Raw genomic sequence first — 18,336 nt, 5'->3', positions numbered from 1 at the left:
CAAACGTATATTCTCTTGGTTCCGAATGTCTATTCTCTTTACTCCGAATACTCATTTTAATATTCAAATTAAATAATATTTAGACTTAAGCATATCAAATTTTTGCCGAAGCCTTATTAACATGCCAAGCGCACAGCCAAAACAATTGAACTCATAAAACAGTTTCACAGAAATTGCTCTCTTAAGATAAAAGAAAATGTAGGTTCATTTTAGAAATATTTAATTAAAATGTTTTACTAATTGCAACATGATACAAATAAGTTAACAATTTTTGTCAAATTGAAGAGGATTTATTAAAAAGAATATATATTTTCTGCTGTTAAAAAAATCATATTTTGATGGATGGGTTAAAAATGGTTAAAATGGCTTTGGCGCTATATTAAGTTCAAGACAAAATGGTAAAATTGTGTACTTCATTAAGGTAAGCAAAAAAATGTTAAAATATGTTCTCACATTTGGCAAAATTGAACGAAAATCAACCGATTTTCATGAACTAAAATTAAGATAAAATTTCGTTGAATTTTTTATGAGGGTATAATTTAAAATGTGGAATTTAAAGGGACTAACGGGATGAATTTAATATGAAATCTTGAGAAACATATCTTTGTATGTTCATTATCAATAGAACACTCTCGTCGTTTAACGATGCTGAATATGCCCTTAAGTTGGCATAATTTACACAAAAAAATGTCAATGCCCTTATAAACTACAGCACTATTTTTATAAAATTGGATAACTAAAATACACATAAAATTATTCCATTCAAGGAAACTTTCACACATTGGGGAGATTTTAACTAAAACATAAAAATTTCGCATCACTTGTATACCGTTAAATTGATTTAGTGGCCTTGTGGGTTCTCATTTTTGAGTGCAGTTAACTTCCAGCGAATATAGTAATAACTTTATTTTTTTTTACCGTTAAGGGTTGTCTAACCCACCACCATAGTATGGAAAAGGTAATATAACTTCTATATCAACCATTTTGTTTCTAAACGCCAACCGATTTAATTCTTGTTTTCTTTTTTTTAAACTAAAGGGATAACCAATGCCGTCTTCAATTAATGTTTTATTTTATTAAAATGAATAATCAATCAGACTTCAACATAACTAGACAATAAATTTATAATAAAGTAACTAAAAGTATTTCTACACTTTTTCCCAGCAAAACAATTTGGGAGTTGTTCTAAAGGTACAACTTTAAAATCACTTCCAAAAATGTCCTGACAAAGAATTTTTCTGGGTAATTTTTTGTATTTTCTTCAAATAGATTAAAAAATGAGTAAGAATTAATAAAATGGTACAAACTTTGCCGCAAAAATTCTAAATCCATTCTAGATAATATAAATCGATAATTTTTGAAAATATTCGAGGTCAAACTTGTCAGACAAGCGTTAGAATGCATTAAAAATTATAAAAATTAATTATTTGGGAAAATATCACAAAATTCTTTCAAAATACCGAATTCGGATCATACCTTATGGAGTGATGCAAATTCAGTGCAGCGGCTGTTGAAATGGTGGGCAACTTAAATCATAATCAGACTTCAAACATTCACTTATAATAAACAAACTAACTTACAATTTAGAAGACAATCATAAGAAATAAAACTATATATTGACATCGGCAACCCAAGTAATTCGATTGTGCATGAAATTCTTTAGCGCAACTTTGTGCGGTTGTATTTACTTTGTTAATATTATATAAAAACAATGGAAAATAGTAAATAGGTTTTCAAATTATGGTGGGGCTAAAATTTTTATGGGGGTCTACCGATATCGAGTTTTTTGATCGAAATTTTTTCGATTGGTAAATTGCAATCGTAAAACATTTTCACTTGTTTTTCGCAATATAGTTGTAATTTGTTGTAAATTTAAATTTGCTTATCTAGAGTATGTAATTGTCGCGAAAACCATGTATTTTGTCTTTGTAAAAATAATTTTCGAGTGGAGAAAATTGTTGGCAATAAGCATTTAAATGGTTCTCAAATGCCGCAAACATATTCTAGAACCATTACATGGCCATAAAGACCATGTATATTATTTCGTGACCATTTAATTTTTTAACTTTTTTGCAACGAAAATAATTTTATAAAAACATTGTGTAGGTACACACGATTTTCATTTTGCGCGTCAGTCGCGTGTTGATTGTTGCTTCGAATGGACGGAGAATACGGAATTACTGTGTTTTGTGTTAATTTATTTTTTCAGAAGTGGCATGTGGTTTTATGTGAACACAAAAAAGGAAAGTGTAATTGAAAAACTTTACCTGTTTTTTTGTTCTGCATTTTGATACATGGTATAATTTATTTTTATTTGCAGTTACATAATGTCTGCATTGGTACATTTGATGGGCACGAAGTAAATATGAAATGATTACTTATTGTTGAAATTGAACCAAAATAGAGTTTGTAAAAATATGTGATGTTTGCTTGCACGACATTATAAACACAAATAAATAAAAACAAATAAATAAAGTTAATTTTGTGTTTTCTTTTCTCAAGTGGCGTCCTTTTTTCGACGGCGAAAAAAGTTTTTTCATAAAGATCAAAACATTTTAGGTTGTGACCATGTTCTTTTAACTGGAAGAAAAACATTTTTGACGAATACCACAACATTTTAGATCGTGACCATTGTATTTTGATTGAAACAAATTTCTTTTTATCAATATAACTTTTTAGATGAGGACAATTTTATTTTTCTTAGAACCATGTTCACTGAGCTAACATGGTTGCAGGTGAAAATGTTACATGGTCGCCGCAAAAATAGCTCCTATCATATGTAGAGAGTAAACTGCAAGTAAAAGAATGGAAGTAACCCATTGGACCCTTAAAAATATATATATATACACAAAAAAATTCCATTAAAATTGTTTTCTACCAGCGTATGCCTAAGGTGAAACATAATATGTTTGAAAAATACGACAATATTTTGTTTGGACCAATCCTGAAAATATATATGCTTGAAGCAAAATGTGTTTGGGATATATGTTAAAATTAATTTTTTGAGGGTGTAAATGTATGCCGCATCAAAGCAGGTTTCCTCACTCAAAAAAATTGAACCCTATATTTCACTAAAGCCGATTTAAATCTCTTTTAGTTCATGGAATTATTTCTTTTTAAGGAAGATTCCATGACTTTAATAGTTTTTTTTTTTGCGTACTTTAGTTAAATTAACTGAAACAGAGGAAAAAATTATACACAAATAAAGCATAAAGATTAACTAAATTCGTGTCTCCCACCAAATAGTTCAGAATTTCTTAAAATTTGTAAATTTTACCAATAATGCGCCTATCTTCAACTTCGTATGTCAGTAAAGACATTTTTCCAATTTTGAACTAAAAATTTTTCCTTCAAACAACAAGATTTTCTTTAACAAGTGATAAAAGTTAATTACGTCTAATAAATTTTCTTGAATTTTTCGAGAAATATTTACTTATTTTTGTGATGCCGGCGTGATGTCAATGTTTGTAATACTGTTTAGTTAAAATTTTCTAAAAATAATCGAAATTTTCTAAAAATGAACCAAAATTTTTCTTCCTGGTGGGTTCACTGTTTTTTCAGTGCTTTGACCGGGATCCTGCAAAATTCGAAAAAAATTCCCGCTTTCCTGGGAATGGAAAAAAGTCCGTGAAAAAGAAACCCCTACCGTACACATACATAAGTTCAATAACTAAAGTAGAAGAAAATTTCGTATCGTACGGTTCCCTAAAATTGTAAGAATGAACTACTGTATTTGTATGGGTCATGATATGGCGCCAAAGGTTTTTTTCTTTCATTTTAGTTAAATTTTCCTTCTATGGCAGGGTGTAATTTCGTTTCCAATTAAAAAGCACACCAGGGCATTAAGTTTTGCTGATTTTAACAACGCTTTGTGTAAATCTCAAAATGTGGAGTAAAATTTAATTCAATTTTCGGGCGAGCTAGTTCATTCTTCCTATAAAACAGTTTACTTTTTTGTGTAAAATTTGAAATAGAGTGTTGTTTGTCGATACATAAAAGCCGCAAGCCAGGAATTACATCAAAACCACAATAACTTTGAGAGATTTATTCACAGTTCGTACAATTCTCTTCTAGCGCAATCTTCGCTGGTCGCCTTATATTGGCTAATTTGTAATCATTAATTATTTTTTAGTATCTTAGTTACATATTGAATTGACGAGCACTGTCTTCGATTTCTGATATTTCAGATAAATTTTCCCCATCGATTTCGCAGTTCAATTTAAAGTTTTTAATGCTCATCGACATTTACTTAATTTTGCTACTTATAACAGTTTGCATATTTTTAATTGTTCTGTTTTGACGAAAATACACAAAGTGAAAGTAATAACTAACGGAAGGCATTATCGAACCTACAAGTTTCGTTATTTTGCAAAAGCCGTCATTGTATGCACTCGCGGTAACGTGAACTACCAAGCAAAAAAAGCGTCGCCAAAAAAGTAATGAAAATATTCTTTTTGGTTCCGGAAGTGGTGCAAAATTGACGCAGAAGCGATGAATTTAACATGGGCTTGTCATAGGACGGAAGTCCTCCATTTCAACAGCCGGTACACTGAATTTGCATTACTTCTTTAGCTGTAATCCGAATTCAATGTATTGGATGTAAATTAAAAAATTCTGTGATACTTTGTCAAATAACCTGTTTGAAACGTTTGACTTCAAATATTTAAAAAATTCACAATTTTTTTGATTGGATTTAGCATTTTTTTTCGACAAAATTTAAATAATTCGTACCATTTTATGAATTCTTAAACTGTTTTTAACCAATTTGAAAAAAAGTTAAAATTACCCATTAAAAATATGAAAAAAGCATGTTATAAAAAATTTAATGAAAAGAACTTCCCGTGTAGTTAAAATAGAGTACATCTTCTGGAAGTGCTTTTAAAGTTGTGCCTTTGGAAGAACTTCCAAATTTTTTTGCTGGCTAATTAAAACCAAGAGAGTTCACATTAGCGAAAATGTTCACGTTAGTGAAATTCAGCGAATTTCAGAACAAAACATCGCCATATTCGGGAGTTTTACACGTTCTAACGTGATACTCTTTTATTATTATTGTTATTAGTAATATTAAACACTCAATTTAATTTCATGAAAAAATTTAAAAAAAAGAGATCGGAAAAATATCAGTGGGTATGGAATTATAAACCAATTTAAATTAATAATTAAAATTCACGAAAAAAGCAAAACCAGATCACTAAAAAATTCCGTAGGTGTATTTGAAATTGTATTTGGCATTGTGAATCTGTCTTTAACGTCAAATTTCAGATTTTTCAGCGTTACGGAGTAGTTAGTGTCAAAAAAAGCGTGTTCACGTTACCGCGAGTGCACTGTAGTCAGTTGCTAAAGCTTCCCTCTATTATTCCCACCATACTTATCTTATATTTACTATAAGTTTAGTACAAATTAAATAAATAAATATTGTAGCTAATATATCGTTTTTATAAAAAAAATTGATTCGGTGTATACTTGATTATTTATATTATTGTGTACATACATAATAAGACTAAAATTATATGAATACAGTGCAGCATTATAATTTTAATAATATCTTTGACTAAATTAAACTGGGCATTTTTTGAACTTCTATTGAGTTAATCTCAATTATAAGAAACATTGAAGTACCCATCTCTGGGCTCCAAATATTTCCTCTCCCTCTCTCTCTCTCTTATGCTCTTGAGTGATTTTAGTATGTTTTTCTTTCGATTCGTTCTTGTTGGACAAGCACATGGAAGCGAAAGCAGCTGACAAACACTAAACATCTCTCTGGTTAATAACGCCTGCCACCTCCCTCCTTGGCCACATCTAATGGGGGTAATCCAAACAAACTGTAGTGAACACAAAAACACCCAGAGACCAAAAATTCGCCGTAGTGCAAGAGCAACCCCCATTTCTAGTCGAACGGTTTACGTCAACGGTCTGTCTGGTCGGTCAATATTTTCATATATCCAATGTTTTTTGTTTGTTTCTTTGAGTTAATATTCCATACTATGCGTATCGATTAAGTGGCTGTGGTGACCAATTCGTTTATGATTAATATCTTGAAATTAAGAAAGAAAAACAAAAACAAAATAACCAACAGTGAAATATGAGACGAGAAGTTTTACTTGTAATTGACCGGCATTAAGAACAGTTAAAAATCTTAAATTTAAGTGTGGTGACTTGGCAGTGTGAAAGCGACATGGATTGATAAATATTTTGACACTTGGACTCAAACGAACTACAAGTAAAAGTAAGTAAGAAGAAAACACACCATTCGCAGTTGTAAAAATAAAATCAATTCAAGAAATGTCAACTCTCCATGCGGAGTTCTGAAGCATTTGAGAAAACAGTGGGAGAGAGTGTTTTTGGAAATGAAAATTTTAAATTATTTTGTACATTCTGATGGCTACAAATAAGAAGTGTGAGATAGTCTGCTGGAAGCAGTGGTAAATGTTTTTGTCAAAAAAGAAAAAACAAGTTATTTTTGATGACATTTCATACTCAAGAAATTCGTCCAATCTATGAGATTTTGTATATTAGTGAGTAACGAAATCCCCGCCAGCATATTTTGTCAAGTGAGAGAGTGAGAACGGTGAAACGAAACAGAGTGAATAGCTGACACAACCATACGCAGAGTTGTGTATTTGCAAATAAACATTCAGTCAAACATATCTATTAGAGGCCAATATGCCAAAACATATATTTGCTTATATTTTTAGCTGCAAGGTGTCCATGAATTTGTAACTAGACCAGCAAATAAATCATTGAATTAACTGAAGCGCTCAGATTGATTTTATAACGAATTTCCAAAGAAAACCCTGTATTAGTAGATCACGGATATAAGAAGTTCAGAAAAAAAAACAAATATTGTTTTCTTATATGCGTTTTGTTTTCTTATAAAGAATAAATGTTTATAAGCAAACGATTCTTTTAAGCATACATCTAGAATTAGGTCAAAGCATTCCTATTGGAATATATTTAATGATACACTCAAACAAAGTTTACTTGGATCCAAAGATTTTGACCTTCCATTATTGTTGTTTTGATTTCTGCTTAAAACCATGTATTGACTAAACTACAAGAATAGCTTAACCAACAGAGGAAAAGTATAATTCTTAAATTTATTCGGGCAAAGACTACACGCAAAGAAAAAACGTTTGGAAAACGTGTACCGAAAACGTTTTTCTTTTGTTAGAGTTTTTTGAATTGCTTCGAAAATTTTAAACTTTTATCACCAAAAAATTCGTCTGTTACAAAATTTTTATTTTTTCAATAAAAAAAGTTATTTTTGAAACAACAACATGGTCCATTTCGTTTATATCAAACTCTGTTGTTTTCTGACTTTAGTTCTTTAATAAGACACATTTTACAGTTCAAAATTTTATATATTTTATATACTACAATGTAATTTTGAACATTTTTTCGGAATCTTCCGAACATATCTGGAATATATGTAAAAAAAACCCCACGACCCTTGCCATGCTAGTCGGGCGTAGCAACCACTGCTCCACGGTGCCAAACTAAATGTTTCTTTCTGTTAAATAAACTTTGTTTATTCGGTTCGTGGGCGCCGCAAGCTATGCTATATAAATATAACTTATATGGATATTTATCTATTGGTGACCATAACAGGTACATAGCTCAGTGGTTAGTGTATTGGCTTACAAAGTGCATGGTCCGCGGTTCGATTCTCCGTCCAGGCGAAAGGTAAAAAATATTTAAAAATTTATAAAATCGTATATTTTCTTCTACATTGTTGGTATTACACCTCGTCGATGTGAGAAAGATGTGAGGGAAAATGCAATTAGCAAGAAAACAATGTTTTTTTTTTTAGTTTGTCTTTATGAAATTGTTTTTACATCCTGGAAAGGAATAAACGTTTATCACAAAAAGTATATACTTTCCTTCCAAATACACTTCCTTATAGCGAAAAGCAAATGAGAAACGAACTTTGTTTGTCTTAAATTTCTTTTGGGAGGAAAGAACTATTTTTTGCGTGTATAGACTGCTGCAAGATGGTTAGATGGACAGCCGTTTTGGAATTACCACATTCCTCATCAGCATCCTCTACTTTGAGCAAAACTATCAACCAATTATCAGAATAAATTCGGGTAATTCACTAAACCCAAAGTGAATTACACTTGAACCTCCTGAAAAAAAGAACTATCAAGTCGGCTTTGCCTAAACGAATTTACAAGCATATCTCTTTTCCTTTGCCACCGTTAAATAATCCTTTAAAGAAGGTGCCAAAGATGCGGCTTCTTCTTTAAAGATATTTTCTATCTGGCTTTAAATCTAGGATCAATAAAATTAAAGTTAGGATACAAATTTTCCCCGGTATATTAATAAAGATATTCAAGTACAAATATGTTATATGTCAGTTTAAAAATCGAAATTATAACGGATACTTCAAAATAGAAAATGTTTTCTTAATTCCAAAAAAACTTTCAACCAAAGATGCTGAATCCTCTAAATATGTCTTAGCCTATATTTGGAGTGTTTTTATCTTAAATGAAAAGATTCAATATTTCAGTTAGTTTAAGGACGATTTCCTTAAATAATAAGTAAATGTATTTCTTTACTTTAAAGATTAGCTTTACCCAGCAAAAAAATTTGGAAGTTCTTCCAAAGGCACAACTTTAAAAGCACTTGCAGAAGATGCAGTCACAATGATGTTCTTTATTTTAACTACCCAAGATGTTCTTTTAATTCAAGTTTTTATAACTTAGTTTTTTCATACTTTTAATGGGTAATTTTAAATTTTTGGTTTCAAATAGCTTAAAAGCAGAGTAAGAATTCATAAAGTGGTACAAATCATTTAAATTTTGTCAAAAAAAGTGCTAAATCCAATCTGAAAAAAATTGTGAATTTTTGAAAATATTTGAGGTCAAACGTTTCCGACAAGCGTTAGAATACATTAAAAATTATAAAAAATTATAAAAATTATTTATTTGACAAAATATCACAGAATGTTTAATTTACATCCAAAACATTGAATTCGGATCACACCTAAAGAAGTGATGAAAACTCAGTGCAACGGCTGTTGAAATGGAGGACTTCCGTCCTATGACAAGCCCATGTTAAATTCATCGCTTCTGCGTCAATTTTGCACCGCTTCCGGATCCAAAAAGAACATTTTCATTACTTTTTTGGTGACGCTTTTTTTGCTGGGTAGTTTAAGGACATACGACTTGAAGCAAGGGACGCCATTTTCCAAAATTTCTGTTCTAAATTTAATAAAGAAATAATAAAAATAAGTTTAATTTATTTAACTACACCGAAAAAAGTAAACTGTTTTATAGGAAGAATAAACTAACTCATATGAAAATTGAACTAAATTTTGCCCGTTGTTAAAATCAGGAAAATTTAATGCCCTGTTGTACTTTTTAACTACAGTTCACGAAATTACACTCTCTAATAGAAGAAAGTATTAACTGAAAGTTAAGAAGAAAATCATTGGCGCCAAATCATGACAATTTTAACCATACAGTACTTCATTCTTACTATTTTTGGGAATCGTACGAAAATTTTCATTTGCTTTTGATCATATTCAACATATGTGTACGGTCATCGAACTTTATACTCACGTTTAGTTCATAAAATATTTGAGACATACTTAAAAAAACGAAAAATTGGGCTGTGGAAAATTTCGCAAAAAGTAATGAAATTTAACTACTAATAAATAATTTTTTTACAATAAAAATAAGTTAAATTTAGCGTTAGCTTAACTACGGAAATTTTTTTCTGTGTACGGATTTTTTCTGTGTAATGAAATTTTATATTGATAAGAATTTATGGATTTTTCAATATATTTTAATTTTTTTTGCCGTCAGAAAAGCATCTTAAATTTTCCGATTATAACTCTTTGCAGTTTATATTTTATGGAAAGATAAATGGTTTTGCTAATACCTAAATTAGCACTGGCCTTTGGTCTGTTAAAGTTCATAATCACAACCATCAATCTACTAATTATTATACAACTTTTGGAAAATTAATCTTCTACACACCCTATTATACATATCTTGCATATCGTCGATTATGCTTCTATTTCATTGAATAAGTGACGTACAAATAACATGTCTATGACTCAAAAACGTCAATTACGTAGATATAACTTTCATTTTTTGTTGTTGATAACGAGAGTGAGACAACAATACAACCAACGAAATTCATGTGTTCCACACATGTCCCCTAAATACCACCATCTCATTACGCTGCAAATGACACAAGTGAGTTTTCATAATCACTTATGAGCCCATTTATACCATGTTTGGTTAAGTAAGTCATCGACAGAAATGATCCGCGCGCCACAACCTACGTTCTCAACAGTCCATTGCAAATGTGCGGCTGTAACCATGGACATTTGTTTTGAAACTAAATCTGCCTCATTGGAAAGCAAGGAAAATCAAACTAAATATGAGACCTAATGGAAGCGGTATTGATTTTTATTCGAGGATTGTTCGTTCAAAATCATTTACAGCAATAAAAATTTATAATTTTTAAATTGAAGTGGGTATATTGCTTTCGCAAATTAAGACACGTAGAGAAATTTGCTCTAAAATTGAGCCAATGATGTTTTTCGTTGATATAATGAAACATTTCCATTGAGACAATAAAAATGTTGGTAGTAGAGGTGTGCACGTGACACGAAATTGTCGTGACTCACGAAAAATTTCGTGACTCACGCGTGAGGCGTGTGTCACGCTGGCGGCAACGGCGTGAGTGTGATTAACCAACCAAATGTCGTGCGTGAGCGTGAGTCACGAAAATAATATCTTCGTGAGTGTGCGTGAGTACGAATTTCGGAAAAACACGCTCACGAAAATAATCCCGCTGACGAACATAAAATGCTTACGATTTGAATTCATTTATAATTTTAGTGACATCCTAAGATTTTTATAACGCAAACGATTTTAACCATACTCATGTTTTCAGTCAGGTTCTAAAGGTAAATCACTCATAAAATTATTCGTGAGTCACGACATTTTTCGTGAGTCACGATATTTTTTGTGAGTCACGACATTTAAAAGATTTTCGTGCATGAGTGTGCGTGAGTACAAATTTTCTTTTCGTGAGCGTGAGTCCTACCAAAAAATATCGTGCGTGAGCGTGAACAAAATATTACTCACGTGCACACGTCTAGTTGGTAGCAGTAAGCCAAAATAAAGGTCTTGTGGCCACAATTGGGAACATCAAGCGGTACATATAAAGGGTGATTTGTTAAGAGCTTGATAACTTTTTTTTTTAAAAAAACGCATAAAATTTGCAAAATCTCATCGGTTCTTTATTTGAAACGTTAGATTGGTCCATGACATTTACTTTTTGAAGATAATTTCATTTAAATGTTGACCGCGGCTGCGTCTTAGGTGGTCCATTCGGAAAGTCCAATTTTGGGCAACTTTTTCGAGCATTTCGGCCGGAATAGCCCGAATTTCTTCGGAAATGTTGTCTTCCAAAGCTGGAATAGTTGCTGGCTTATTTCTGTAGACTTTAGACTTGACGTAGCCCCACAAAAAATAGTCTAAAGGCGTCAAATCGCATGATCTTGGTGGCCAACTTACCGGTCCATTTCTTGAGATGAATTGTTCTCCGAAGTTTTCCCTCAAAATGGCCATAGAATCGCGAGCTGTGTGGCATGTAGCGCCATCTTGTTGAAACCACATGTCAACCAAGTTCAGTTCTTCCATTTTTGGCAACAAAAAGTTTGTTAGCATCGAACGATAGCGATCGCCATTCACCGTAACGTTGCGTCCAACAGCATCTTTGAAAAAATACGGTCCAATGATTCCACCAGCGTACAAACCACACCAAACAGTGCATTTTTCGGGATGCATGGGCAGTTCTTGAACGGCTTCTGGTTGCTCTTCACTCCAAATGCGGCAATTTTGCTTATTTACGTAGCCATTCAACCAGAAATGAGCCTCATCGCTGAACAAAATTTGTCGATAAAAAAGCGGATTTTCTGCCAACTTTTCTAGGGCCCATTCACTGAAAATTCGACGTTGTGGCAGATCGTAAGTCTATTCATGATGAAATGTCAAAGCATACTGAGCATCTTTCTCTTTGACACCATGTCTGAAATCCCACGTGATCTGTCAAATACTAATGCATGAAAATCCTAACCTCAAAAGAATCACCCTTTATATGGGATTTGTATCTAAATCTGAACCGATTTCGATGCAGAATAGTTATTACTATAGAAGATTAAATTCTGCCAACTTTGAGTAAGATCGGTTAATAAATAAGGGTTTTGTGGTCAAAAATGAGAAATGCATATATGCGGGTGCTATATCTAAATTTCAACCAATTTTGATGACATTTTTCACACTTTAAGGACATTATAAAAATTATTTTGTGTTAAATTTGAAAACACTACGAATTTGATCCGAATTTTCCCAAATTCAACAGAGTGTCTCTTTTTTTGCCAGGAAAACACGTTGTACCAAATTTCATCAAAATCTAAGAATCCTACGAACAACAAACCAATACTGGAATAATTCTAAATACTTTTTGTCGCAAAAATTTCAATTTCCGCCCATAGTGCATTGGCTGATTATAATGTCATACTCGCATGATGTCGTGGTCGGGTGGCCAACAACTTCAGCAATCGATTATGAACTGAATGCGTTTAGAAAAAGTTCATCATTTGACGTCTTTGTGTATCTCAGACACATTTAATACCAGGTTGTATTTTGGTATATGGGCCAAATAGTCACCACACTTAAATGCAAAATCAATTGGATCTAATGATTTGACCTTCCAGGCCAAGGATGTGGCTTCTTTAATATAAAGTGGTGTCAGGAAGCCATCTACAATCAAATCGAGGCTCTATAAAATTGAAATTAGTATTCACATCTTATTTATCAAATTGTCATTCTCATTTTGCGATATATTCACAAAGCACATACAAATAAATGCCATTTATAAAATACGCATATTTCAATGTAAAAAATATTGTTTTATTTTCAAATTTAAAGATGCAAAATCCCCAAAATAAGTCTTAATCTTGGAATTGGAATGTCCTTTAATCCAAAGAATCTATATCTCAGTTAATTTAAAGATTATGTTTTAGATTCAAAAATTTTTTTCTTCACTTTAAGAAAAAATAACCTTACTTAAAAGATATATCCTTTCATCATTATTAACTTTCCTTTCATCAAAATTTCTTTACTTTAAAGAAATTTGTCCGGATTTAAAAAGAGTACTTTCTTTGCTTTTTTTGGGAACGATTTATTACCCAGTAAAATCGTCTCAGAACACGCCAACAAATATTTTTCATTTTTTAAAATAAAAATAAAACATTAATGTACTTGCAATCCCTTTATGGTTATTGTTAGGAAAACAAACAAAAACATGTCAATTCCAATAAAGACTTTCGATTCGCGTCATTTTGTTTAATAATTATGATATCCAAATCAAATGGAGGCTACACCCAGTGGTGATTTCTTCTTGTCTCGTTCTACTTCTCAGTAGCCTCTTAGCGATGGGTGGTGGTGATGTCAGACAATTTCCATTACCTCTCCGAGAATTTATTTTCTTACATAAAAGGCTACGTTGCGTACGTTGACCATTAAAATTCATTTACGTATCCATAACAAAAATGAAAAAATTCTAAATTCATGCATATATCGTCATGTTTTTAGTATAAATCACATTAATCATTTATTAAGTATGGTGTTTAGTGTGGGTGATCTCACACTCGGTTAAAAAAAAAGAAATGAAATGAAAGTAAGAAATGTTTGAAACAATTTTACATAAGCAAACCAAAAAACAACCTTCAAAAATTTTAGTTAAAGAAGGACTAAAAAATCGTCGATGCCACAGTCGATACAAGGACAGCAACTATTTATATACGATTATTTGTACGGTTATTGAATATTTTACCAAGTTTAGTTTAGGCATATTTTGGATAAGGAAAATTACATTGGGCTGTGTGAAATTTTGACAACAAGAACTAAGACAAAAAAATCTAAGAAATCTATTAAGAGAAAGCATCCGCTGCATTGATGTATTAGGTCTTCAGATGTGATGCTACTCGTATTTCTGTATTGCGGATTTTATTTTAAATAAGTAAGGAAAGCCCAAAGTCGGGCGGGGCCGACTATTTCAATCAAATTTGGCACACATGACTATATTACTAATTGTACTCCTAGTGCAAAATTTCAGCCAAATTGGGCCAAAACTCTGGCTTCTGGGGCCATATCGGGCGAAAAATATATATGGAAGCTATATCTAAATCTGAACCGATTTCAATCAAATTTGGCACACATCACTATACTACCAATTGTACTCCTTGTACATTTCAAGCTAATCGGAATAAAACTCTGGCTTCTGGGTCCATATAAGTGCATGTCGGGCGAAAGATGTATATGGGAGCTATATCTAAATCTGAATCGATTTCAACCAAATTTGGCACGCATAGCTACAATGCTAAATCTACTCCTTGTGCAAAATATCAACCAAATTGGGCCAAAACTCAGGCTTTTAGGACCATATTAATCCATATCGGGCGAAAGATATATATGGGAGCTATATCTAAATCTGAACCGATTTCTTCCAAAATCAATAGGGTTCTATTCTGACCCACATTAGGAACATGTGCCAAATTTGAAGGCGATTGGACTTAAATTGCGACCTAGACTTTGATCACAAAAATGTGTTCACAGACAGACGGACATGGTTATATCGACTCAGGGACCCACCCTGAGCATTATTGCCAAAGACACCATGTGTCTATCTCGCCTCCCTCTGGGTGTTACAAACATATGCACTAACTTATAATACCCTGTTCCACAGTGTGTCGCAGGGTATAAAAATAAGGAAAAAGGAAAAGAGATATGTTTGTTTTGAATTTATTTCGGCATAAGCCGGCTATCAATGTAAAGCCTTTTTTCGGAGGGTTCAAGTGTGGTTTTTTGTTGGGTTTAATGAACTGCCTGAATTTATTCTGATAATTGGTTGATAGTTTTGCTGCAAGTAGAGGATGCTGATGAGGAATGTGGTAATTCCGAAACGTGCGTCCATCCAACCATCTTGCAGTGTATAGGGCTTTGCTCAAATAAATTTGACAAACATTCTTTTCCTCTGTTGGTTAAGCTACACTTGTAGTTTAGTCAATATATGGTTTTAAGCTGCAATAAAAAACTATTGTTGTTGTGGAAAAACTTAAAAAAATAAATTGTTTCTTAACATCTTTGACTTTTATCTCTACACCCTCAAAAAACAAATCGCTTTTGTAACATATACTCCCAAACACATTTTGCTTCAAGCATGTACATTTTTGGGTATTGCCCAAACATTTATATATTTGATTTCTTCCAATATATAATATGTCTGAAAGCATAGTGGTCTAAACAATATAATATGTTTGGGTAGTCTAAGTTCCAAACATTTTGTATTTTTCCATCCAAAGTCAATAATGTTGTCTTCCAAAAAGCTATATTTTATTATGTGAATATATAATATGTTTGGAAGCAAGAATTTTCTACCAAAGAAGATTATGCTCACAAATTTTTTTCTGCCTAATTGTATAATCCCTCACATTTTTCTCCCTTCCACGAGTTTTTTTAGTTCTTAGCACCTTTTTCTGTAATACAAACATTGTAGAAGAAATTATTAAATTTTATAATTTGTTTTAAATTTTACATTTTGCCAGACGGGGAATCGAACAGCGTACCACATTGTTTGTAAGCCAGCACACTATCCACTGGGCTACGTAGCTGTTATGGTCATCAATAGATAATTATCGTTATACGTTACATTTGTATAGCAATGCTTGCGGCGCCCACGAGCCGATGCAAACATAACATTATTTAACAGAAACATACATTTGTTGGCGACGTGGATCAGTGGTTGGTACATCCACCTTTCATGCCAAGGGTTCGATCCTTGCTTCGGCCGAACACAAAACATTTTTTTTTTATTTTTTTTTTTACATATATTCCACATAAGTTCGGAAGATCCAGAAAATGTGTTCAACATTACATATTACTACGAGTATATTAAATTTTTACTACGAATCTATAAAGTGTGTCTTATAAAAGACTTAAAGTCAGAAAAGAACAGTGCTTGATATAAACGAAATGGACTGAGTTCTAATCAAATATTATTTTTTTATTGCAAAAATAAAATTTTTGTAGCAAAAAAAGGTTTTTGTATCAAGTTTGAAATTTACGAAGAAATTCAAAAACTCTTACAAAAAAAGAACGTGAAGTCGAGTATACATATATAAATATTTTTCCATCGAATCCTAAAGTTAACAATACCCATTCAAAAACACATTATATTTAAATTCTAAACAATTTTACAACCCACACATAAATTTATTTAGATGTGAACAATTGTTTACTAGCATGTAACACCATTAATTTAGAAATACAAATAAATATGAATTTTTATTAAGGAATAACTTTGTAATTAATTTCACTTTGAAGGCCGGTATAAAGTTGGCATTATCGCGTTAAAATGGCCATGTTTACCCTTTTACTTTTCTTTAATAATTTATTTTAAAGAAAATAAACTCATTCAATTGTTGCTTTGGATCATTCCCCACCAAGTTATAATCAGAGATGGTCTGTATCAAACTTTTTTAGGTTTGCGACTGTCGCAAAGTTGTAAACGTCACATACGCGTCGTAAATGTAAACAAAAGTCGTAAACTCAAAATACTTTAGTCGCGTCAGCTAGTCAGCGATGATATCCAAGACGATGGTATGTGCGAAGAAGTTTCAATTCAATTTTTCCTATTGTCTTTTGCACGAGTACAGGGTATCCGTGGATTTTCTCGTCCTTTCTTAGATTTAAGTTCAGTATCCTGTCCAATTTAACCCCAAGGTATTTTGCACACTCACCAACGGGAATTTCGATACCACCTAAGAAAATAGGCTTGACCATGGAAAAACTTTCACAAATTTCTGCAGAAACTCACAACGAATGTTGTCAAACTAAATTAAAAAATGTTCAGGATTTCTTCTATTCAAAATTTGGTTTCATACAGTATGTTTACGACTTTTGCGACATACGTATTATACCGTCGCAAAAGTCACAGTTTGTGACAGGCCAACCCTGGTTATAATACAATTTGCCGAAAAGAGTTATAATGTTATTCTGGTTTTACCGATTCGAGTTTTGCCGCCAAATTGAGAAATAATTTTAGCGGCAAAACTCAAACTCAGTGCCAGCTTTTATTTTCGAAAGTATCCGTCAACTCGTCTTGGACTGCTTATTAATAAAGAGGAACTAAACTTTGTTTTTATATATCTTACTGTTTAATTTTTCACTGTTTCCCCCTGTTTTCATTTTACTGTGACAACTCCAAAAAGAGTACACTCAACAAAATATTGTCGTGAGGCCAAAGATTTCATGTCCTTAAAATAAGAATACAAATTTTGTTTAATGTGTCTTCTAACATTTCTCTAATCTAAAGTTTTTCCTTGTTCAAAAGTCGATAAAATTATCAATGAAGTCGTGTTGTCCTTATAAGTAAGTGATATGGCTTAAAAATGGGTATCATAATATGAAAGAAAACATTTTTGGACTAAGGTCAACTTGACTTTAATAATTCAGAAATTTTTTTTTTAATGAATGAAATTGTCTGAAATTTGGGTCATTTTTGCATCCTGACTACGAAGCAAAAAATCGTTGAAAAATAAGACATGTTTTTCAACACTTTATTTTAAAGACATTTTTTACTTGAAACATAGCGTAATTTCTACTGGAAGTCTTGTTTTTAACGGACTTTGGTAGCATATTCAAAAAAGCTGAAAAAGCGAAAAATTAAAATTTGCTTCGTAGAGTCAAGTACAAAAACCCCAAATTTAAAACAGAAATGTGTCTTGTTAAAGTAGAGACAAAATCTTTGGAACCGGGCATGCATTTTTCTATGTATAGTGCCCTTTCGTTAGTATTATGAAGATCCCCTTGTAATTTTTATATTTTCCACGGTTTTTTTCAATTTCCTTTTTGACTTACTCGTCCTACGTTCCGATTTGTTTTGATGAAGCAAAAAAAAAATTGTGCCCATAATGCGAAAATGATAAACAAAACTCATTCTCTTTTTTAAATGTCTTTTCTCTTGGTTCAAATATTCAATTAAATAATATTTTCACTTAAGCATATCAAATTTTTGGCGAAGTCTTATATCACAACATATATATGTTTACCCCAAATTTGTAAATTTATATTTGTTTATATTCACACATATTATTTTTCCAATCACTTCCAGATTTTGTACGTAATTTCCAGGCTAGATGCAAAGACGATGTTAATAATCAAAATAGGGGAATAATGCATATTGTAGCTTATTATCTTCGAAATGAAAAATAATAGTTTTCTGTGCCAATTAAACAAAAAGTATTGGTGA

General features: G+C 31.9%; 1 protein-coding gene across 1 annotated transcript in view; it reads left to right on the top strand.

Annotated features, from left to right (window-relative positions):
* Window positions 1-5,747: 5,747 nt before the first annotated feature.
* TTLL5 (Tubulin tyrosine ligase-like 5) overlaps window positions 5,748-18,336 on the top strand; it is a 45,995-nt gene continuing 33,406 nt past the window's right edge. The window contains exon 1 of the mRNA XM_075295264.1: window positions 5,748-6,226. The gene's annotated coding sequence lies outside the window, so the exon portion shown is untranslated. The remainder of the gene's footprint in view (window positions 6,227-18,336) is intronic.

The sequence above is a fragment of the Haematobia irritans genome, chromosome 2 (genome assembly GCF_050003625.1).
Source record: "Haematobia irritans isolate KBUSLIRL chromosome 2, ASM5000362v1, whole genome shotgun sequence".
NCBI lineage: Eukaryota > Metazoa > Arthropoda > Insecta > Diptera > Muscidae > Haematobia > Haematobia irritans.
The sequence above is the reverse complement of the archived record's forward strand: the minus strand, read 5'-3'. Positions and strand labels throughout refer to the sequence as shown.